At 47.4% G+C, this 25,071-nt stretch overlaps 2 long non-coding RNA genes across 2 annotated transcripts; both read left to right on the plus strand.

Annotated features, from left to right (window-relative positions):
* Positions 1 to 10,090: 10,090 nt before the first annotated feature.
* On the plus strand, positions 10,091 to 11,866 carry LOC114778583 (uncharacterized). The gene is made up of 3 exons (XR_003746407.1): positions 10,091 to 10,110; positions 10,968 to 11,178; positions 11,817 to 11,866. It is a non-coding gene; the product is annotated as an uncharacterized LOC114778583 (long non-coding RNA).
* Positions 11,867 to 20,548: 8,682 nt separating this feature from the next.
* LOC114778582 (uncharacterized) lies at positions 20,549 to 21,200 on the plus strand. Its single transcript, XR_003746406.1, has 3 exons — positions 20,549 to 20,605; positions 20,708 to 20,819; positions 21,036 to 21,200. It is a non-coding gene; the product is annotated as an uncharacterized LOC114778582 (long non-coding RNA).
* Positions 21,201 to 25,071: the final 3,871 nt, after the last annotated feature.

Genomic DNA, 25,071 nt, shown 5'->3' on the forward strand with positions numbered 1-25,071 from the left:
CTGAACTTCCACAAAAATGAGTTCTTCATGAAGAGGATCGGTGATGAGGCTCAAGAAAACAGAATAATCTCCTGCATGAGATAAAGGAGCTTCTACATTATGTGGGAGCCTTGCATGAGAAAGACAGTAAATAAATCCCCAGAAATCTGACTGAGATGTTCGCCCACTTCTTTATCATCCAGACCTGCATGAAGAACCAGAATTATGATGCGATTATCTTGAAATTTAAACAACGTCTTATTATATGAAGCAAACCTGAGAGAATATGGCATAGACGTCACTGCTGCATTGGTCTATGTGTGACTTTCATGATCCGGACCGGCAGGGGTTTACTCCGGATCCGGAGTCCCGAGTCCGGACCGGAGTTTCATGTTCGTCCTGTGTAATGTTGCTGGTTCGAATCCCGATCCACTGAGGTGCCACTGAGCAAAGCGCCGCCCCCCCACACACTGCTCCCCGGGCGCCTGTCATGGCTGCCCACTGCTCACTCAGTGTGATAGGTTAAATGCAGAGGACAAATTTCACTGTGTGCTGTGTATCAAATGTGACAATCACTTCACTTTATTATTATTACCATAAATCAGGAAGTTTTCCATGTTGTGAAGAACTTCAGCATGATGTTTACAACAGTCTGCTAATTCCTCTGAGTAATTGTAACAGTTTTTCCTACAGAGAACATGGCACTGGTGAGGAATCAATCTCGTGCTGGATGCCTGAAAGAAACCATGCTCAGGGCAACAGCAGCCAAATACTTGAAATGATCTAAGGATTACATCAGTTTATGACTGCCACAAACACACAAGAATGTGAAATAAAATATATATAAACTACAGAAGGCAAAATGGTCCAACGTGGTACTGGCAAGGTGTACCTAATAAAGTGGCCGGTGAGTGTGTAATGTCACAAATTATAAATGTATATATTTTTTAATAATGCTGTCATTAAATCATTACATATTTGGGTATAGAAGTTGGGGAGAAAGTTAAAGAGTTATTATCTGAAGCTCACATTGGACATTTGCTAATCATACATTTGGAAAAATGGGAATCCATAAAAAGGATCCAGCGACGTTCCTCCTGTCTCGTTTTTAAAGTCTGGGGAAGACTGTGTTGCAAGCAGTTACTATAAGTAATGTAGGGCAAATATGTGCTGTCAGCTTTATTACTTTATTATTATTTTGTACATTCCTATATCAAGCTATTTTAAATCTCATGTCTGGCTTGGCACGAATTATTACATGAATGCTCTTATTTTTCCTGATGTAAAAGACAGTATCAGAGTGGACATACTATGCACATCACAGTTAAAGCAAACATTTGTTTTGATCAGCCATTAAGTGATGACCAACCGCTGATCACTGTAGTACAGACACTCTGTCAAAAACAACTACTTAAAGAACATCCACATCTCATGATGCTTATGGATGCCATCTACGAAGGCCTGATCTTAGTGCAGCTTTTATGAATAAAATGTAAAACAGACAGAGATTTGCACATTGAACTCAGTTCAAAGAACTTTATTTGTCCCCGAGGGGCAATTTAAAAGGCGCAGTGGTGCAGCACACACATATAACAGTTGTTACATTAGACACAACATAAAAATAGGTTCTGGATCAGAGTATATAATTTTGATATATTGCCTCTCATGAAGGGGTTCAGAGCAAGAATTTCATCTGCAGGTGAATTAGCTGGTGAATGTAAAAATCTAAAGTGTTTGCTCACAAAACTTCTAATCTGTAGGAATCTATAGAAATGAGATTTGGGAATATTGTAACTTTTTTGCAATGTTTCGAATGTCAAAAGTGTTCCTTCAGCGAAGAGGTCTTTGATAAAGATCAAGCCATTGTTTTGCCAGGTTTGAAATGCTGCATCCGTTTGGGACGGTAAGAAAAGATGGTTATTCAAAAGGGGAGAAAATAAGCTTAGTTGATTTATACGAAAATGTTTCCTAAACTGGAGCCAAATCTTAAGTGAGTGTTTTACTACAGGATTAAGGAGGCGTGAAAACCGCTGCATAGATATAGGAGCGCTCATTAAGGAAATAGGACAAAGCCCTGAATCACCTCGCAATTCCATGTCTGCCCAAGCAGGGCCAGGATTATCACGCCACGCAAAGATCCAGTATATTAATTTTCTTATGTTTGCTGCCCAATAGTAATACATGAAGTTTGGCAAACCCATACCACCTGCTGCTTTAGGCATTTCAAGGAAAATATTCCTCATCCGCAGGACAGATTTATTCCACACAAATGAAGAAATCAAAGAACCTAACTCCTTGAAGACAGACTTGGGTAGGAAAATAGGAATCATTTGGAATAAATACAGAAAGCGTGGTAGGACTACCATCTTAATGGTATTCACTCTTCCAGCCAAAGAAATGGGCAATGAAAACCATTGTGAGAAATCGTTTTTTGTACGCTCAAGTAGAATTTTAAAATTGCGTGCATAAAGGCCCTTATAAGAATGGGGGACATTAATTCCCAAATAAGTAAATTCCACAACCTGCTTAAATGGAAAAGAACTAGGATCCAGTGACAGTGCTAGCTGATTAACCTGCAAAATGGTGCTTTTAGAAAAATTCAGTTTATAGCCTGAAGTTAAACTATATGACCGTAATAGTTCCATGAGGACTGGTATAGATTCTAAAGGGTTAGACAAATATATTAGAAGGTCATCTGCATAAAGTGACACCTTATGAGTTTTATTGAACCTGGTTACACCTGTAATCCTCTCCTCTTTCCTAAGGGCAATCGCCAAAGGCTCTATAGCTAAGTCAAAAAGGAAAGGTGACAGACAGCAACCCTGTCTTGTACCACGATGCAAAGGGAAATAATCTGATATTACAGAGTTAGTTCGTACAGAGGCCAGTGGTGAATTATACATTACTTTACTTTACTTTACTTTACTTTATTTGGCAGACGCTTTTATCCAAAGCGACTTACAATGGGAAGACACCAGCAATTCTCATTATTTTAACCCAAGATATAAATGTCGGACCAGTCACGACTACGAACGTACGGGGAAGGAAGCGCAGAGGTCTGACATGTTGGGAAGGGGTTTTATTAACAAACAAACAAAAAACACAAATAAAGACTGGTGCGGTGGCCGAAAACGATTTAACTTAAATGAAGAACGTAAACAAACCCGTAGGTGTGTGGCGATTGCCAGAACTCAAAATACCTTTGACCCAAGACCAGGTCAAGTTCGTGCAAGTGAAGTTCACGAAAATGCCGGAGACCCAGAAGGGGCGGAAACTTCTGGCATTTATGGGGCGTCAGGATTGGAGTCAGGTGTGGAGCCCAGCTGCAGGCAATCCTGACAGAGCCCCCCCTCCAAGGGCTACGTCCTCGGAGCCCCAACAGTACCATCAGTGGAGGCGGCGGGGCGGACGGTGGCAACCACAGGGCTTCTGCCCTGCTGTATCCTCCCCTTGGAGGACCCGGTCCCTTGGGCTGGCTCCCCGGCGTGGTCAGGCGTGGCGGCCCCGGTCCCTCGGGCTGGCTCCCCGGCGTGGTCAGGCGTGACGGCCCCGGACCCTCGGCCTGGCTCCCCGGCGTGGTCCCCGCGTGGCTGCCCCGGACCCTCGGCCTGGCTCCCCGGCGTGGTCCCGCGTGGCTGCCCCGGACCCTCGGCCTGGCTCCCCGGCGTGGTCCCGCGTGGCGGCCCCGGACCCTCGGCCTGGCTCCCCGGCGTGGTCCCGCGTGGCGGCCCCGGACCCTCGGCCTGGCTCCCCGGCGTGGTCCCGCGTGGCGGCCCCGGACCCTCGGCCTGGCTCCCCGGCGTGGTCCCACGTGGCGGGCCCGGACCCTCGGCCTGGCTCCCCGGCGTGGTCCCGCTTGGTGGCCCCGGACTCCCGTACCTGCACACAATAATCAGGGGCGATCCATCTGGGTACGTGTGGGCCCTGTCTCCACATGTCCCCTCTGACACGTCTTGTGTCACCCCCTGCACCGCGCAGGGAGATTGTCCCAGAGCCTCCGGCGACTGTTCCAGGCACCCCAGGCTGGTGCCTTCTGGGACTATGCAGCCCCTCTCGCTGCACGGCCCTGGTGCCAAGGGGGGGGCATTGCCAGACCATCCGGCTAGCCCCTTCTGCGTCCGTTGGGACAAGCAGGCCCTCTTCCTGCCTGTCCCAGCTGGGTCCTCATGCCTACCCGGGGGCTCTATGGCGCTCCACCCCTCTGGAGGCGGACGCAGGCCCATGCCTGGCCCGCCCTCCTCACCGGCTACCGGAGGACCCAGCTCAATCGCTTCCCCACCTACCCTCCCCTCAGGAGGAGCCCCCAACCCGAACTGCACCCCCCCAAAAAATTCTTTGAGGGAGCACCCCCCCCGGCTGGACTTGGGGCTCGTCCACCTCGCCTTGGACTGGTGCAGTCAGGTTGGGAACTCCCTCCCTGGGGTTCGGCTCTGCTGCTGGGTCACCATCTGGTGGACACAAAGAGGGGAAGTGGGGGCGACATACGGACACATATACCACGCACACACACACAGACAGACAGAAGAGAGGGTCGTCTGGCTCCCTCTCTGGGCTCTCCGGGACCTCCTCAGTGGGCACAGCCAGGATCTCGGGAGGAGCGACCTTCTCGTCGCCCACCAGTGCTGGGTCTTCTTGCCCCGGATCCTGACTGGCGCTGGACATGGTGGAGGGGCAGAGTTCGATCCCTGGCTCAGGCTCTAGCCGATCAAACTCCGCCCTCAGTCTCTGCTGGAAGTCCCGAAAACTCCTGTCTGTCTCTCCCTGCTGCCAGAGGGCTGCGCTCCAGCCCCATGCTGACCCAAGCAGACACGCGAGGATGGTGGGGGTCTTATCAGTGTCTGCTGCCTCACTGAAGGGTCCCGGGACAATTGGGCTGTCCCACACGGGGCTGGGCTCGTGGGTGGAGATGGTGGTAGGTGTGTGGTGTGGATGGGGGTGGACGTCTTCTCCAGCAGGTGTGGGCGCTGGTGCTGCGCTGCCATTTCGCTGGGGAACGTCCGGGCAGAGGGAAGGCGGGTCGGCGACTGGAGCAGGAATGGAGGATTCCCTGCGAGGCAGTCCCGGCAGCGCAGTTGCTGGCTGGCGACCTCCCGTCGCCCTCTTCCACCAGCTTTCCTCACACTGATGGGAGGGACGTGGGTCTCCACGGACCTCGTGACGGTCCTGGATGGGCGCGATGGGCAGAGCCATCCCGGCACCGACTGCCCAAACGGCGTCATCCTGGTCGTCGTCCGTGTCAACCTCGTACCCCCGAAAGTCCCATGGGCAGTACTCTGGCCATTCGGGCTGGAGGCTGCCCACCTCCTCGCTGGAGGAACGCCGCCGTTATTGCCGCTTCTCACCCCCCTGGAAGTGACGTGGGTCCCCACGGACCTTGCGACGATCGCAGACTGGCGCGATGGGCGGAGCCCAACTCTCGTCTCCCATGCTCTTGTCGTCGTTCGTGTCGTCCCAGTCCACAGGGAGCCTTGCCAGCAGAGCGCAGAGTTCTTGGCTCGACATGCCGAAGATCGTGGGGGTCGCATCTTCTGCGCTCGCTGCCCACGTCACTTCCTCGCTGCTGCCGACGCCAACGTCCTCGCTCCGCCCACTCACCCGCCGACGTTGTCGCTTCCGGGTTTCGCGGAGTTTCCCGGGGGTGACGTCATCACGCGGCGCCGCGTACCACGGCTTCTCGGGGAGAAAACGCTCCACCAGAACGGGTGTCGCGTCTCTCCCCTGGCGTCCGCGTTCGCCGCGCCGGGCTGCGTCCTTCGCGGCGTTTCTTCTCCTCTGCTTTTTACCTCTGCGCTTTTGGGTGGGTCTCCGGCATTCTGTCACGACTACGGACGTACGGGGGAAGGAAGCGCAGAGGTCTGACATGTTGGGAAGGGGTTTTATTCATAAACAAACAAAAAACACAAATAAAGACTGGTGCGGTGGCCGAAAACGATTTAACTTAAATGAAGAACGTAAACAAACCCGTAGGCGTGTGGCGATTGCCAGAACTCAAAATACCTTTGACCCAAAACCAGGTCAAGTTCGTGCAAGTGAAGTTCACGAAAATGCCGGAGACCCAGAAGGGGCGGAAACTTCCGGCATTTATGGGGCGTCAGGATTGGAGTCAGGTGTGGAGCCCAGCTGCAGGCAATCCTGACAGGACCAAAACCAAATCTTTCCAAGACCTCAAATAAATATTCCCACTCAACCCGGTCAAACGCCTTTTTGGCATCTAAAGAGATAACGATTTCAGGCTGGACAGTAGAGTGTGAAGAACATAATATATTGAACAAACGGCGCAAATTAAAGAATGATTGCCTGCCTGGTATAAAACCTGTTTGGTCCAAGTCAATTATTTTAGGTATCACTGAATCCAGGCGGCAGGACAGGACCTTTGAAAGAATTTTATAATCACATGGAAGGAGATTTATTGGCCGGTATGCACCACATTTACGTGGGTCCTTATCTTTTTTTAGTAAAACCACTATGACTGCCTGGGTCATTGTACAGGGCAGTTTCCTTTGGGAGAAAATTTCCTCGAAAACTTTATTTAAAAGAGGGGTCAGCTTGGCTGAAAAAACTTTATAAAACTCAATTGGGAATCCATCTGGGCCAGGAGATTTACCATTTTGCATGGAATTTATAGCTTGTGTTATATCTTCGCAAGATATTCCAAGGTCTAAACGTGACCGGTCTTCACAGGTAATCTTAGGAATTTCTAACTGATCAAGAAATGTATGTATTTCAGATGGACTGACATGGACCTGAGAAGTGTATAGTTTTCAATAATATTCCTTGAATTGTTCATTTATGGCTGTTGGCTGGTTTGATACAGTGCCATGTGTCGTATGGATCTCAGATATTGTGTGGCTAGCCTGAATTTGCTTAAGCGGATGAGATAATAACCTGCCGAATTTATCACTGTGTTCATAATATGTACAACTCTAGATTAGAGGAACCAACACATTTTTTGTCTATTTCCAGAATTTTTTTGGACAGGTCTACTAGCTGGCGATTATGCATTTTCCTCACATGGGCTGTATATGAAATTATTTGTCCCCTAAGAAATGCTCTAAGAGCCTCCCTAAGGACATACCAGGCGTGAGGTTAACATCAAGAAAAAGGTCAATTTGCTTTGAAATATGGTCTCGAAATGATTTATGAGAAAGCAATAATGGGTCGAGGCGCCACATTTGACGAGTTGCGATGTTGCTAGGAAAGCACATATCGAGTTGCACAGGGGAGTGATCCGAGATCACGATAGGGTGGTATTGACTATTTGTGACGCAAGAGAGAAACCTACTATCAATCAAAAAAATTTCTATTCTTGAGTATGAATGATGGACAGGTGAGAAAAATGAATATTGCTGGGAGGTGGGGTTAGTATACCTCCGGGGGTCAAACAATTTGTAGGATTCCATAAATGACAAAACAGCTGATGCAGGCTTGGACACAATCTTGGACAGTGTGGGATTCGATCTGTCTAGATTTGGCTGCAGGACCAGGTTGAAGTCACCCCCCAGAATTAAGTGATATGTGTCTAGGTGTGGGAGCTTAGCAAAAAAGGTGCAAAAGAACTGTGGGTCATCCCAGTTGGCGCCGTAGACATTTGCTAAAACTACATTAAGTCCACACAGCTTCCCTATAATTATGACAAACCTGCCTTTGGTATCTGATATTACAGACTCATTTACAAACGGAACCCCCTTTCTTATCAATATCGCTGCGCCTCTTGATCTGTCCCCAAATTCAGAGTGGAAGATGTGATCTACCCAGCCTCTCTTTAATTTTGAGTGTTCATTAACTCGAAGATGAGTCTCCTGTAGAAATATAATCTCAGGGGCCAGGGCTTTCAGATGGGAAAAAATTCTGCAACGTTTTATAGGGTGGTGCAACCCTTTAATATTCCAGCTTACAAAACGCAGTGAGCCCGGCCCTGACCTGTTAAAACCAGCCATATCGTAGATAGCCTAAGCAGTCCCACACACTGAGAAGGAGAAGGGGAGGGAGAAAAAGAAAGTAAATAAATAAAAAAATAATGCTAAAAAAAATAAAGGAATTCTGAGCAAACTTCAAACCCCAAAACCTATGCTGGTCCCCCATAAAGCAGGGGACCGCATCAACACTCCTAGTGAGCAATAAACATAGCACAACTGTGCTCAGGGTGAACTAGCACGCTCTAATAAGCACCGCCGAGCAGTAACAGCAAAATAAAAAAAAATTATGCCAATTATGGTAACGTCATCAATAACAATAAAGAGTCAGTAAGCAGTAATAACTGAGCACACCAATAAATCAACTGAAATTGAACATGTACTGAAACTGTGATATTTTAACCAGAATTTTGTCAATCATGAATCAGACCAGTTTTATAGAAAATACCTAAATAGGGAATACTGTATTTCCTATATGTAAAAGATAAATACCTTACAGGATCAGCTGAATTACTTATTCAAAACAGGCGAAAAGAAAAGTCATTCACCACCTGGATGTCCCTCAAAGCGTTGAGAGATGAAGGCTCGGGCCTCCTCTGGAGAGGAAAAAGTTTTCTCTGTATTCAGATGGGTGATTCTGAGTCGAGCAGGATACAGGATGCCGAACTTCACCCCCTCCATCCCGCGGAGCTGCCTTCTGATGTCATTAAATGCAGCCCGAGCCTCAGCTACTTTAGCCGTGAAGTCTGGGAAGACCGAGATGGACATGTCGTTTATCTTTATACGATGCTTCTCTTTGGCAAGACGCAGGATATTTTCACAGTCCTGGTAGTAATGGAAGCGGGCCACGATGACGCGGGGTGGATTCCCCTGCCTGGGCCCCGGAAGAAAAGATCGGTGCGCCCTGTCCAGCAGTGGCGCTTCTTTCAACTCAAAAGCCTGCTGAAGTAGTGACGAGACGAAAGTTGTGGAGCAGATCTGAGCCTCAGGAACTCCTATTATTCTGACGTTGTTCCTCCGCGTCGTCGCACTTATTCTGCAACATTTCAGTCAGTGTTGTAAGGCGACCTACTTCTTTCTGCAGATGTGTAATATCGTCAGTGCATGTCGAGAGGCTTTCTTCCACGTTGTTCACTTTAACGCTGAGTCCAGACAGCTCCGTAGTAACAGTCTCCCTGTATTCCTTCAGCTCGGACCGGACCGCTCTTATGTCCGATTTAATAGAAGCCAGCTCACTCTCCAACACCGCCCGGACCTCGGTTTTTAAGGCATCGACCAGATCCACTCGCAGCGCGGACAGAAGTTCAGCTTTAAAAGATTTGACGTTAATTGCTAACGCGGCTGCGCCCGTTCCAGAATCTTCCGTGCGGCCCTGAACAGGCGAGCCCGAGGTCAGAGGTGGCGCCGCAGGCCTCGTAGTCTGAAGAGTAGTTTGCTTTCCTCTGGTCGATTTACCAGCCATTTTTCCGGGTTATATGTGTGTAGATGTGTGCAGCCTTTTTTTTTTTTTTTTTGCTTTTATATCGGTCTTGTTGGTCCCCTAATACTGAATCTGAAGTCTCTATCTGAAATTGAGCCTTGGTGCAGAATAACTACTTTGATCCAGTCCCACAATGGGATTTCCCCAGGATGTGCCGTTTCCGTGTCTGTATCTTTAAGGAAGCGGCCCCGTATTCAGAAGGTTGTCGGTTCAAATCCCGATCCGCGAAGGTGCCACTGAGGTGCCACTGAGCAAAGCACCATCCCCACACACTGCTCCCCGGGTGCCTGTCATGGCTGCCCACTGCTCACTAAGGGTGATGGTTAAAAGCAGTGGGTAACACACTCACCTATGAACCAGAAGACACAGGTTCAAACCCCTCTTGCTACCATTGTGTCCCTGAGCAAGACGCTTAACCCCGAGTTATCTCCAGGGTTACTGTCCCTGTAAATACTGATTGTAAGTCGCTCTGGATAAGGGTGACTGATAAATGCTGTTAATGTAATGTAATGTAATGTAATGTAATGTAATGTAATGAATTTGTGCTCAACGATCACTTCACTTTCACTTCAAATTTTCGTACGCTCTGTGTATCTGTCACTTCAGGATAAGACCGAGGTTGATGAGCAAGTGGGAAAAGATGACCAAGGTGGCAAGGAGTTGTGTCTGGACTACAGAGAACTGCAGAGGGAGTGTAGAGTGAGACACGCATGGGCCAGAACCATTCATACACAGTGGGTACGGAAAGTATTCAGACCAACTCTTTGTTATATTGCAGTCATTTGCTAAAATGATTTAAGTACATTTTTTCCTCATTAATGTACATACAGCACCGTATATTGACAGAAAAATACTGATATTTTTGCAGATTTATAAACAATGAAAAACTGAAATATCACATGGTCCTAAGTATTCAGTATTTAGTAGAAGCGTCTTTTTGATCTAATACAGCCATGAGTCTTTTTGGGAAAGAACAAAACAAGGTTTTCAAACCTGGATTTGGGGATCCTCTGGCATTCCTTCTTGCAGATCCTCTCCAGTTCTGGCAGGTTGGATGGTAAACTCTGGTGGACAGCTAATTTTAAGTCTCTCCAGAGATTCTCAATTGGGTTTAAGTCAGGGCTCTGGCTGGATCATTCAACAGGCACAGAGTTGTTGTGAAGCCACCCTTTCGTAATTTTAGCTGTGTGCTCAGGGTCATTGTCTTGTTAGAATGCTGCTACCACCATGCTTCACTGTTGGGACTGTATTGGACAGGTGATTCTGCGTTTCTGAGCACTCTGGAGAAGGTTTTTGTCCAGGATATCCCTGTACTTGGTTGCATTTCTCTTTCCCTTGATTGCAACCAGTCGTCCTCCCCTGCAGATGCAAAACCGCCCCACTGCATGATGCTGCCACCACCATGCTTCACTGTTGGGACTGGATTGGACAGTGCCTGGTTTTCTCCACACATACCTCTTAGATTTAAGGCCAAAATGTAGAAGCTTCTGGCAGGCCACTCTGCCATAAAGTCCTGACTTGACTTTCTACAACTTTCTTCCATCTCCTGACTGCATCTTTGGGTTCTTCTTTACCTCTCTCACCAACACTCCCAGTGCCAGAAGGGACGCCCACCCAGCCTGGAGAGGTGGCCATTTCTGCATCAGGTGACCTCATCTCACCAGCAAAGACAGGTTTCACAGAAAGCGGGTGGACATCCTGAAAGGAAGCATTCTGGCCAAGAACCTCCTAAAGAACCGCATGGTCCATGTTCTTGCGACAGCTGCTTGCCCGCTATCAAGGCCACCCTGTCAGCAGCATTCATTGGTACATGTATCCCAGTCACATACCTAGATTAAATTTGCCTGTGACACCCAGTTTTTACTTCCTTCCATCTTATACAGACATAATGCATTTAAACCTTAATAAAAACGCACACCTAAACATTAAACTTGAACTTGTGTTTGCATCACACATATTCCAGAGTAGATCGATGCAGCAGTGACGTCTATGCCATATTCTCTCCTGACACTGTCCAGATGTCCTGACACTTATGAGTTCAACATATTGGATTTATGAGAATCTAGGATTTGCTCAGGGTTACTGTAATCTGCTATTAAAAAAAACCCCACAAATGTTTTGTGATTAACATTTAAAGTTGAGAATGTAGAAATCCAGACGTTCCAGTCATAACTTCACATACAGTACAGGCCAAACGTTTGGACACCTTAATATGTTTTCTTCATGACCATTTACATTGGTAGATTCTCACTGAAGGCATCTAAACTATGAATGAACACATGTGGAGTTATGTACTTAACAGAAAAGGCACCTAATACTGAAATAAGACATCCACATTCTTTTGTGTTATTTTAATGCTTTAGTAATATTAAATATGAATGGAGGATGAATGCCTCTGGAAAGATAAATGAAAAAAAACCTTATGCCTCTTTTTCTATTTGTAGCTGTGGCACCTAATACCCCCACAACTCATCTCCTTACCTCATCTCCTGCCCGGCTCCTCGCTGCAGCGCACACCTCAGCCTGCACATCACCATGGTAACCAGATGCTTGCTACTCTTTTCCACCTGTTTCTGGTGCGTGCCGCTGCCTGCTACTGAACACTTTCACGTACCTGCCAGTTTTTTTGCACACAACTTTGGGTTTTCCTGTGCATCCAGGAACCCTGCACCTTCCCTTCTTGTCAAACATTATTGGCTAGTGGACATTGGTCATGTGGACATTTTGGTTTGGAATGGGTGACGTGGTGCTGTCTGAAGTGCACAAGAACACCAGTAAGACTGTTGATCATGTCGTGGCCAATCAGTAAATGTTCATTAAGGCAGGTACCTTTGTGTTTGGCGGAGCAGTCGAAGACCACACGTAACCTGTCAGGTTTCTTTGGATGATAGATGGCGTGGTGTGGTATGTACCATGTCTTGCCAGGGAGTCCGATATCATCAGTCTCTTCTGCATCACCTCTTTTGATGATGTCATTCATGTATTTCATGTAATCCTCCTTGTATTTTTCGTCTTTCATGAGTTTGCGTTTGAACTGGTTTGGTCTGTTTTCAGCAAGTTTGTGGCTTTTCTCTAAATGGCAATGGCATCTCCAAATGTCCCTTTTCCATCTGTGTTATGCCTTGCTCAAGCTTTTGGAGGAATGTTAAATCCTCCTGTGATACAGTCTATTCGTTCCTGTCCGTCTCTTTGAAATCTCTTTCCAGAGCAAGTATTGCATCTGTTGGAGTGGAGTGAGGGATTTCTTTAACTGTGACTCTGTGGCAGAGGCTGCTGTCTATATCCGTTTCATTGTACAGTGCTGAGTTGCCTACTATGCTCCATCCTAAGTCTGTGCGAATAGCATAGGGCTCACCATCTTTTCCTAAGATTACTTGTTTAGGTGCAAGAGCTCTGGGACAGGTATAACCTATAAGGATGAGGAGTGGAGGGATCTCATCTACAATAGGCAGTAAATGACTGTTTGGCTGTTTCACATGTGGGTATGTGTTCCCTGTTAGCAGGTAAGCAATCCTTGGAGTATGCCGTGGGGAGCTTTATGACTGTGGCTGAGTTATAAACTCTCACCAAGAGATCAGACACCCTTCCACTACTTATGACAGCATTTTTACCCAGCATGTTAGTCAATTTCAGCTTTACTGGACAAACATCTGCCTGCAGCTCATGCGTTACATCCTGATCCACAAAGACAGCATCGCTCTGAGTGTCTAATAATGAATAGACCAATTTTTCCTTGAGTGGAATTTGTGGTGGTTGACAGCCATACTGGGACTGTCATTGAGGTGCTGACGGTCTGTTCTGATCTGGCAACATTAAGTGACATGGCTGTTGCAGTTTCAGGTGATTTGCATTCTCCGTACTCACACGTGTTTGTCTTTGCAAACTGTTACTGTAGTTTTCATCATGAAGACACACAGGATGTCTCTTTGTGCAGGTTTCGCAAGTGAGGCGGCGTCTGCAGTCCATAACACATATTTCTCTCACATATTTCTTTCTATTTTCTAGAGACATCTTTAAGAAGTCTGGGCATTTGTGAAGCTTATGTGCGTCCTGGCACAACATGCATGGGGAACTGTTAGGTGTCTTTGTTATTGTCGGTTTGTCACGTTGTACAGTTGCATTTGTGTTAAATACACCTGCTTTATTCCCACTGATACCCCTTGTAGTCCTTTTATCAATTTGTTTCAGTGCGGCGAAGTGCATGAATGGATGTGACTGGGTTGCTTCTGCTTCTAATGAGAGGAAGGAAGCAAAATCACAGAAACTTGGAAATTCATCACCCTCCATTAAAGTTTTTGATACCTGTCTATTCCATCTTGCATTTATCCAGTCCAGTAGTTTGTGCAACAATCTTAGATTTTCTTGGCATACGTTTAGTATTTGTAATCCCTTTACAGCTCAGGGTAAAGTATTGTTAGTATTCCATATTGACTTTAACATTGACTAACTCATCACTAACTCACTCTTCTCTTTTCTCTATCCTTCACCATCCACTGTGGTGGACAGAGGATGAAGGTGGACGCTGTAATACAGCTGGACCTAGATGTGACATAGTCACCGAATGCCACATGTCACATGCCACGAAATATATGGCGGTTTGTGATTTGCTTCTTTACCTGCTATAACTGATCTATGCGACGGTTTAAGGCCAAATACATTAAGCCCTTTGTGTACTGGGCCAGTAATATTTTCATCTGATGGTTTTCACTACTTTAATTTAAATACAATTATGTTAATTTTTGTTCATCATCTAACCTTTGGTTTTCCACATGTTGAAAGATAACACACACTTAAAGATTTGAACATTTTATTTTTTCTTATTTAGATGTCATTTCTTCCACAAACAGGAGAGCAGTAACGCATCAGGTCTAGACGATGTCTCCTCTTCCTCCCTCAAAACCTGTGCTGACCAGCTGGCTCCAGGTTTCACTCACTGATTGTGAGTACCGCGGCTCCTCAGGGACGTGTCTTCTCACCACAATTTTCCAGGACCGTCTACAGAACCGCTGAAATGGGTGGGCCAGAGGAACATAAAATCAGGCAAGGGATCAATATTATTAGCATTAACAGCTGGTTTTATAGCCTCATGTAATGCATATGAGCAGTAAGTAATTAAACGTATATTAAACATTTAGACACTAGATAAGCAGCCATTCTGAAAACAGACTCCACAGGGAGTTGAACCCCGCCCTGATCCTGAAGGTCAGGTGTGCCACCACCGGAGCCTTTTTTTTGGCTTTAATTTTTTTCTACTACTGTTAATTATTAAACTGTTTAATGAACTACAGGTAAAATTAGTGCCAATTCATGTCCAATTCATCTCCAATTGGCCTAGTTGTTTTGTGGGGGAAACCGGAGAACCCGGAGAAAACCCACGCTGACACGGGGAGATACATGCAAATTTGCAAATCTCCACACAGAAGGGACCAAAACTCAGATCTCCTTGCTGTGAGACAAGGTGCTAACCACAATGTCACCGTGCCGCCCGTCACTAAATACTTACCTTCATACTTACCTTCATGCTTACCTGTACTAGTGATCACTATTGGTCCTGCTAGTGCTACTAATAGTGGTACTAGTAAGGTGGAGGGAGGAGGCACATCTCGAAATCCATGTCCCAGATGACAGGAATGTTGTTCAGCTCCTCCAAAAAATCCTCCAGACTGGCTTCTTGTTGGGGTCCCTGTGGACTGTCTGCTGCTGGGTCGCTGGTCATCATTTCCTGCTCCATCTGGTCCTGAAGAATCCAGCGGTCCTCGTTGCTCTCAAACTCCATGGATGATGTGCTGGTGGAGGGCTGGTGAGCGCTGGTGACACTGGGCAGAGGTGTGGCAGGACCATCCTGTACCTGCGGCCTGCTCCATGGAGGCAGAAAGCTCATCTCCACAGCCAGGTCCCAGATTCCAGGAACAAAGCTCAGCTTGTCCATCACATCTACCGGAAAAACAACCTCCTGAGTGTCTTCCTGCTGGGGTGGCTGTGGAGTAGCCTGCAGCTGCTGCATACAGGGAATGCTCCACAGCAGAGCTGGAGGGGAGTTAGTGTCCCTCACACATGCCCACGGTATACCTGAGAAGTGCAGTGACATGAATACATTGAGATATTTGGTGATAATTTACTGACTTTGATACCTTACAATGGACCATATATGTTTACTGCATACACAAATACTGGATTTACAGTGAGCTGCACCTGTGGTTTGTTTTTCTTATTGATCTTGAGTTATGAATTATGAGGAAAGCAGTAGAATACCGAAGAGAAAACACAGTATTATGTGGAGTTTCTTAATGTCTTACCAGTGTGAAGAATGTGAGTTGGTATTTTTGGCAGGATCCTGCGAGGTGGCCTTCTGGTGACTGGTGGCTCCTTGGTCTTTTTCCGAGGGCGGCCCATCCTTCACTTGGAAAAATCTCTCTATGTGTCCTAAAAAACAAAAGTGAGCAGGTAATAAATGATGCTAACCTAAGTTATACTAAGCTAAGTTTTGCTATGCTAAATTATGCTAAGCTAATCTCTCAACCATAAGCTAAAATTAAGAAACTACAAAATAAATTAAGAGTTATCAAGTCTAAACAGAAACACTAACTAATAACAGTGCTAAAACAATAAAAGAAGTTAGCCTTTAAAAAGGCTTTTGGTGTGAAAAGTAGAATTTTTTGTCTGAAGAAAGCAGGAGTAATAAAAATACAACTGGCTCCTTCAGTGTTGCCTAGCGACTGTATGTTGTAAACATATGTTCACATGTAACAGCACTGAGAAGCCAATCAGGAGCCACATATTTAAGCAGAAACATTTTCTCTATTCATATTTGCACCTTTGCATATTAGAACTGAAAATCTCTTTCTGGTCAAAATACATGTTTGATATATTTTTGAATAGCCAAATTATTTACATTTACTGTCCAAATAAATAAAATTTAGCAACATATAGCAACTGAATTTTATTTAGTTTAATTATTTTATTTTATTTTACTGTTTAATAATACTGCTAGAGGATGCATAGAGGTTCATTCTTGAAGAATATATTTTAAAATATATACTTTCAATGTTCATGAGAGGAAAAGCACAACTTCAAGCATTCCTAATTGCAACGATTTCTTATCTCCACTAGATGGCGGTAAAGATCTCACTCAATCATTTACAAGGTCTACTGATGTTTACTTAGACGTCAGTAGATTTATTTCTGTTTATTTAATATGGTGGCAACATTCACTCCTTTGAAACAATTGTGTCAAGCAAACATGTCTGGTGCCATCTTGTTTCTACTAGATGTGAAAGGCAGGTGGCACAGATATGAACTGGGTTGAAAGACACTGGGGTCCTAAGGATGTTAACGGAACGGCCTGATTTGGTAACAATGCTGTTCCCCTCACTGTTCTTGACATGCAGTTAAGATTTATGACATTTTGGTTGAGACCTTTGTCAGAATTATACGTTGTAATTAGCGTTTACAACTGTTTTATGCTTTTACTTCTGTTTTAGATTCAGTATATTCATTGTTATGTACTTTCAGTCTTAAGTCATTCATAAATTGAGTTTCAAAAGATTTTGTGTGTTTTTGTGCTGTATTAGAGTTGACTGTATTAGACAATATGCATTACTTAATTCCTGACATCCTATTTGTACTTCAGGCAGCCTAAAGGAATGTTAGTCTGGGAATAGGTACTCCAGTTGTTCTACTGTTGAGTTGTAAACTTCCTGTGCTTCACTCATAGAAACATCATGATTGGGCAGTCTTGCAAGCTCCTCTGGCGTAAGCTGCCGGGTTAACTGGACATCAGGGACTTCAATTCTGGCCACATCTGCCAAGTCTGGGCCATTGCACCATAAAGCTCATCAACCTAAAACAAAATTCTGCATCTCGATTCTGCATCATCACAGAGATGTTTCATGGTAAACACATCTAGCACATATGATAGATCACATTAGATTACATTAGCACAATCATTCTAAAGTCACAAGGACCTCTGGGTAGGGTCCCACAAACACACCCAAACACACCATAATGAAAAATATATATTTGCTTGTGGCAAAAGTATGTGGAGAAAAGAATGCGGTTCTCTTCTTTTAGGATGTTTCAGGTTAACTGAATTCACCTGGTATGGTGACTGGTTATTTTCGCATCTCAGGTAATGGAAGTTCCGTTCTTCTTGGAACCTGCTGAGATGAGTCTGAAGCAATGCTAAGAAAACCCAGCAATACCCTAAACTAAACAATACTAATACTTAGTGGTAGCAGCAATATTTGATTAATTCTTCCAGCTGAAAAAATATACAGCATGTACAAAAATAGCTGATTAGAGCTGACATTATCAGTGTAAAAAGATACTGTAAACTGATCGACCACTTTTGTTGTTTTCCATGTACTCTGCTAAAGCAAAAGATTTGCAATTTAGTCATTTGTTAATAAAGGTGTCACGGGTGGGGCTGGACATGGCAATGAAGGAGGACACATTCGCACATTGAATTGCCATTTGCAAATTGAATTTCCTTTTGAATAAATATGTAGAAAATCCATGGCAAAACGGAATGCAATTGAGTGAATTGTTATTATATTTTTTATTAAAAAATTTGAAATGATCTAAAGATTACATCAGTTTACATGCACTAATTGAATATTGCATTGGCAATTGCCCATTGAACTTACATTTCAATAGTTGTGCTTAAAACCGTCCATATTAAACTGGTTTTCTGATCATGACAGTGAGTGTACTGCAGAAGGCAAAATGGTCTAATGTGGTACTGGCAAGGTGTACCTAATAAAATGGCCGGTGAGTGTATAATGTCACTAAATATAAATGTATATATTTTTAATAATATTCAATATTATTAATATAATATTATTAATATAATAGCAATATTCAAGCTGGGGATCGTCATCATACATCATAGTTATATATACATATTTCACACGTGAAAAGCAGTAGCGCCTGTATTTCTCTCTTGTGGGAGTTTACTCACAAATTTCCGAGGGCAGAACGAATATTGATTGGTTCAGAGAGAGAACCAATCAAATCGTAGAGGAGGCGGGTCTAACGAAAGTGATGGGGCAGGTGGGAGTTTAAAAAATAAATGTCTCTGTGGCAGGATCCGTGAATGGATTTTTCACTGCGCTTAGTACAAAAGTAAGATTATTTAAAATGTATTTGATGTACAGGCTTTACTTTGAGAAATTGGTTTAAGGCTTTGAGCATTATTGTTTTGCTTAAAGCAGGTTAGCATTCACTTTGCATTAGCTATTAGCTAGCATTATTAGTAAACCAACCACGAAAATTCTGATGAAATGCTGATTGCATGTGATGCATGACTCATATTTGCCTATTTGTAACCAATTATGAAAATCAAAGTTTGCTGTAAAAACGGAGATATTATGTTTTTCATTTTGCCTGCAGCCATCACTTCAGGTCAGGTTTGGTATTTGAAATGGCTTTTTTGCTACATTATTATGATCTCTTATTAGTGGTGTAGGGTTTTGAAGGTCTGGGGAAGACTGTTTGTAGCAGTAGTTAATATTAGTAATGTAGGGCAAAGCTGTGCTGTCAGCATTATTACTGCTGGTGGTTCAGATTAGTTATACAGTAACGTTATTGCCCTCGAATAAAGAGGGTTAAAGATCCTGGGGTGACACACAATAGAAATGTTCTGTATGTTGCGCTATGAACAATGATAAATAACTGTACATAACAGAAGCATTAAGGGGCATACTTTTAAGAAGTGTGTGAGGTGATAATGGTTGATTTGGAGGGATGTCAGGAGATCAAAAGAAGGACAGCTTTGGGAACCAAGGTGATTTTCCTCCTCTGTGTTTTCCAGTCAGCAACATCGGAGTCTGCGTTTGAAGGGGAGCCTGACAGCGTTCTTTTGCCGGTTTGTGTGCTGCGTGCTGGTGGAATGGATTCAGCAGATGATTGAGAATGATACGACACTCTCTATGAAGGAATAGTAAAAAGTCCGTAAAATTTCTTTCCTGACTACAAAGGATATGAGCTGCCTGGTGACACTTTCTGAGAATCTCCTCTGTGTTGGAGGAGAACTTCAGCAGGGGATCGAAAATGATGCCCAAGTATTTATAATCCTCAACTAGCTCTACTGGCTTCCTGTGGATGGAGGTAACTGCTGCAGCCAGGTCCCCCTGCTTGGTGGTGAAGATCACCACCATCTCCTTGGTTTTACTGATGTCCAGTTCCAGACATGAGGTGTCACACCAGTCCAGAAACTCATGCAGAAGTGTCACACCAGTCCACAAACTCCTGCAGAAGCAGACCATGGTTGTGTGAGGGGCCTGACAGTCTGGAGGACTGTGTCCTTGGCGTCCTTCACCGGGTGTCTGTGCCTGCAGTCATCTGTATATAAGATGAGGAGCAGAGGAGAGTGCCGACCAGGTGGCGGTATAACAGATGGCGGTATAACAGAGGTCAGAGAGAGTTTTGTTAAGCAGTACTCTCTGTGATCTGTTGGTCAGAAAGTCCAATATCCACAGGATTGTCTCGTTGTCCAGATGAAAGTTGGAGGAAAGTTTATTAGCCAGGATGTGGGGGTGCAGGGTGTTGAAAGCTGAGGACAAGTCAGCAAATAAGAGTCTTAGTGAAGAAATAGATTTATGTATACAAAGAAATTAGATCATTGATTTTCAGTTGTCAGATATAAATATATTTTTAATGTATTAATTATTTAAATTCTGGTTATTCATATATATGCACATATCAATACTGAAGACATGATCCTTACTAGAGCTTAATACTTGCAATGTCTGTTGCAAAAAGGTTCATTGTCCACTTTGTCCACCAACACTATTTAAACATGCACTACTTGTCCATCTTAAAAATTGAAGGTTATGTTTTATTACTTTTTAACAGCAATGTACAATTAGATAACTAACTTTACCAACTTTTCCTGTTTCACTGCTCAAAGGATCCAAAATATGCAGATGCAACCTCAAGTGCAGAACCCAGAGACGTTTCCCATGATATTAGAAGACAATGCTGTGAAGGGACAACATGGTAGACCGTATACGGTAGACTATAGACCAACTCCTGATGCTCTGCAGGCATCATAGAAGCGCTTACAAACTGTTGAGAATTTGCCTGCTAATGTTTACTTTATTACAGTGTAATACAATTTAAATTTGGTACAATACATTAATATTCATGTCCTGTGTTTCTTGTTGCCTGGAACAGGTCATCAGCCAGGAGAGAGACATCCGCGCCGGAGACAGAATACAGGATGCAGCGAGAGGTCAGTACGCCACCCGACATCCCCAGACCAGGAAAGAGGTGCACTGGTCCGAATCTTGGACTCAACCAATCAGTTCCTCCACTCTTGTCTGTCCCCGTGCAGATCAGCGATATGTCATGCAGCAAAGTCCTCAGTTCAGGCTGCACTCTTTCCCTCCTCTCTTCCGCTATGTGGAGCAAAGTGAGGAAACTCGGGGTGCGCTGGCAGCAGTGGGGTCAGTGAAGGTGGACTGCTGTTTAAATGGAGTAACCTTAAAGATGCAGTTTTTTTATTCTGGATGACATTTATCGTCCATTTCAATGTTTTTGTAAAATCTGCCGCATGGGAACGCACGCTCCTTGTTGCTGGTGGGAACGCAAAGGCGATGCAGCTAGACTGCTCTGCCCCGTCCATTTGAACGCACTTATTATAGGGAACCTGTTGTCCCCAGCATGCGGATTAACCTGAGGGAGGAAGATAAACGGCGCTTCTGACCCCAAGAAGAGCACAGCAGGAGGACCCGTCCCTGCTAGCCCTGTTGGATTGAGCAAGATACGATATACAGATACAGTACAAACCTTAAAGTATCACTGACAATTTGCTATATTGAAGGACTCAGGCTCCTGTATAAAATACAACTGGAAGACAGAAATGTTGCAGATTGATGAGCTCTGGAGCCCTTTTTAATAGTGATATCCAAAATTAAACAGAGGAAACAATTTTTTTTAACTTACTTGTGACTGTAGTTATTCATTCCAACTAATTACAGATGTTTTGGGACAGTTTTGAAAATATCACATCATATGTATATTCCCCAATTTTTTTGTTTATATTTTCCAATCAAAAGAACAACTTGCATAAAAAAATTGGCTAAACAAGAACAAAATGTATTGATTTGAAATTTGAAAAATAATAAAAGTAATACTAAAACGATATAAAATAACTATGTTAAATTCCAATAATCCCTGGAATAAATTAACTGTATCCACATTATTGTGTATCATGGCATTGCTTGAAGCAGTTTTTTTTTTTTGACGTGTGGCTCCTGGCACTTTCTGCAGTGTTTTCACCCTTTGATCACCTCATCTTGCAGTATCTCATCGCCGCTTGGCAGAGAGGTGGTGTCACGACTACGGACTTACGGGGGAAGGAAGCGCAGAGGTCTGACATGCTGGGAAGGGGTTTTATTAATACAAACAATAAAGAAATACAAATAAACAATGGCGCGGTGGCCGAAAACAATTTAACTTAAATTACGAACATAAACTAACCCGTAGGCGTGTGGCGATTGCCAGAACTCAAAACACTCAAAACAAAACCAGGTCAAGTTCGTGCAGAGTCCACGAAAATGCCAGCGACCCCGAACGGGCGGAAACTTCCGGCATTTATGGGGCGTCAGGATTAAATTCCGGTGTGGAGCCCAGCTGCAGGCAATCCTGACAGAGCCCCCCCTCCAAGGGCTACGTCCTCGGAGCCCCAACAGTACCATCAGTGGAGGCGGCGGGGCGGACGGCGGCAACCACAGGGCTCCTGCCCTGCTGTATCCTCCCCTTGGAGGACCCGGTCCCTCGGGCTGGCTCCCCGGCGTGGTCAGGCGTGGCGGCCCCGGTCCCTCGGGCTGGCTCCCCGGCGTGGTCAGGCGTGGCGGCCCCCGGTCCCTCGGGCTGGCTCCCCGGCGTGGTCAGGCGTGGCGGCCCCGGTCCCTCGGGCTGGCTCCCCGGCGTGGTCAGGCGTGGCGGCCCCGGTGCCTCGGGCTGGCTCCCGGCGTGGTCAGGCGTGGCGGCCCCGGTGCCTCGGGCTGGCTCCCCGGCGTGGTCAGGCGTGGCGGCCCCGGTGCCTCGGGCTGGCTCCCCGGCGTGGTCAGGCGTGGCGGCCCCGGTGCCTCGGGCTGGCTCCCCGGCGTGGTCAGGCGTGGCGGCCCCGGTGCCTCGGGCTGGCTCCCCGGCGTGGTCAGGCGTGGCGGCCCCGGTGCCTCGGGCTGGCTCCCCGGCGTGGTCAGGCGTGGCGGGCCCGGACCCTCGGCCTGGCTCCCCGGCGTGGTCCCGCATGGCGGGCCCGGACCCTCGGCCTGGCTCCCCGGCGTGGTCCCGCATGGCGGGCCCGGACCCTCGGCCTGGCTCCCCGGCGTGGTCCCGCATGGCGGGCCCGGACTCCCGTACCTGCACACAATAATCAGGGCCGATCCATCTGGGTACGTGTGGGCCCTGTCTCCACATGTCCCCTCTGACACGTCTTGTGTCACCCCCTGCACCGCGCAGGGAGATTGTCCCAGAGCCTCCGGCGACTGTTCCAGGCACCCCAGGCTGGTGCCTTCTGGGACTATGCAGCCCCTCTCGCTGCACGGCCCTGGTGCCAAGGGGGGGGCATTGCCAGACCATCCGGCTAGCCCCTTCTGCGTCCGTTGGGACAAGCAGGCCCTCTTCCTGCCTGTCCCAGCTGGGTCCTCATGCCTACCCGGGGGCTCTATGGCACTCCACCCCTCTGGAGGCAGACGCAGGCCCATGCCTGGCCCGCCCTCCTCACTGGCTACCGGAGGACCCAGCTCCATCGCTTCCCCACCTCCCCTCCCCTCAGGAGGAGTCCCCAACCCGAACTGCACCCCCCCAAAAAATTCTTTGGGGGAGCACCCCCCCCGGCTGGACTTAGGGGTACCTTGGGGCTTGTCCACCTCGCCTTGGACCAGCACATTCGGGTCAGGAACCTCCTCCCTGGGGTTCGGCTCCGCGGCTGGGTCGCCATCTGGTGGACACAAAGAGGGGAAGTGGGGGCGACATACGGACACAAACCACGCACACACACACAGACAGAGACAGACAGAAGAGAGGGTCGTCTGGCTCCCTCTCTGGGCTCTCCGGGACCTCCTCAGGGGGCACAGCCAGGATCTCGGGAGGAGCGACCTTCTCGTCGCCCACCAGTGCTGGGTCTTCTTGCCCCGGATCCTGACTGGCACTGGATGTGGTGGAGGGGCAGAGTTCGATCCCTGGCTCAGGCCGATCAAACTCCGCCCTCAGTTTTTTTTTTTTTTTTTTTTTTTTTTTTTCTCGAAAGCATGGCTTTATTCGGATGGTAATATACAGTCCTCCTGGAACATATGAGCAGAGGGTGGTCCTCTGTGATATCCCTCCAGTTTATTTCTTCGCCACCGCCTACTCACCCGCTTCTGTCAGGATTGCCTGCAGCTGGGCTCCACACCGGAATTTAATCCTGACGCCCCATAAATGCCGGAAGTTTCCGCCCGTTCGGGGTCGCTGGCATTCTGTCACGACTACGGACTTACGAGGGAAGGAAGCGCAGAGGTCTGACATGCTGGGAAGGGGGTTTTATTACAACAAACAATAAAGAAATACAAATAATCAGCGGCGCGGTGGCCGAAAACAATTTAACTTAAATTACGAACATAAACTAACCCGTAGGCGTGTGGCGATTGCCAGAACTCAAAACACATGAAACTAAATCAGGTCAAGTTCGTGCAGAGAGTTCACGAAAATGCCAGCGACCCCGAACGGGCAGAAACTTCCGGCATTTATGGGGCGTCAGGATTGGCTTCCGGTGTGGAGCCCAGCTGCAGGCAATCCTGACAGAGCCCCCCCTCCAAGGGCTACGTCCTCGGAGCCCCAACAGTACCATCAGTGGAGGCGGCGGGGCGGACGGCGGCAACCACAGGGCTCCTGCCCTGCTGTATCCTCCCCTTGGTGGACCCGGTCCCTCGGGCTGGCTCCCCGGCGTGGTCAGGCGTGGCGGCCCCGGTCCCTCGGGCTGGCTCCCCGGCGTGGTCAGGCGTGGCGGCCCCGGTCCCTCGGGCTGGCTCCCCGGCGTGGTCAGGCGTGGCGGCCCCGGTCCCTCGGGCTGGCTCCCCGGCGTGGTCAGGCGTGGCGGCCCCGGTCCCTCGGGCTGGCCCCCCCGGCGTGGTCAGGCGTGGCGGCCCCGGACCCTCGGCCTGGCTCCCCGGCGTGGTCCCGCTTGGCGGCCCCGGACCCTCGGCCTGGCTCCCCGGCGTGGTCCCGCTTGGCGGCCCCGGACCCTCGGCCTGGCTCCCCGGCGTGGTCCCGCTTGGCGGCCCCGGACCCTCGGCCTGGCTCCCCGGCGTGGTCCCGCATGGCGGCCCCGGACCCTCGGCCTGGCTCCCCGGCGTGGTCCCGCATGGCGGCCCCGGACTCTCGTACCTGCACACAATAATCAGGGCCGATCCATCTGGGTATGTGTGGGCCCTGTCTCCACACATCCCCTCTGACACTTCTTGTGTCACCCCCTGCACCGCGCAGGGAGATTGTCCCAGAGCCTCTGGCGACTGTTCCAGGCACCCCAGGCTGGTGCCTTCTGGGACTATGCAGCCCCTCTCGCTGCCCGGCCCTGGTGCCAAGGGGGGGGCATTGCCAGACCATCCGGCTAGCCCCTTCTGCGTCCGTTGGGACAAGCAGGCCCTCTTCCTGCCTGTCCCAGCTGGGTCCTCATGCCTACCCGGGGGCTCTATGGCGCTCCACCCCTCT

The sequence above is a fragment of the Denticeps clupeoides genome, unplaced genomic scaffold, assembly GCF_900700375.1.
Source record: "Denticeps clupeoides unplaced genomic scaffold, fDenClu1.1, whole genome shotgun sequence".
Classification (NCBI taxonomy): Eukaryota; Metazoa; Chordata; class Actinopteri; order Clupeiformes; family Denticipitidae; genus Denticeps; species Denticeps clupeoides.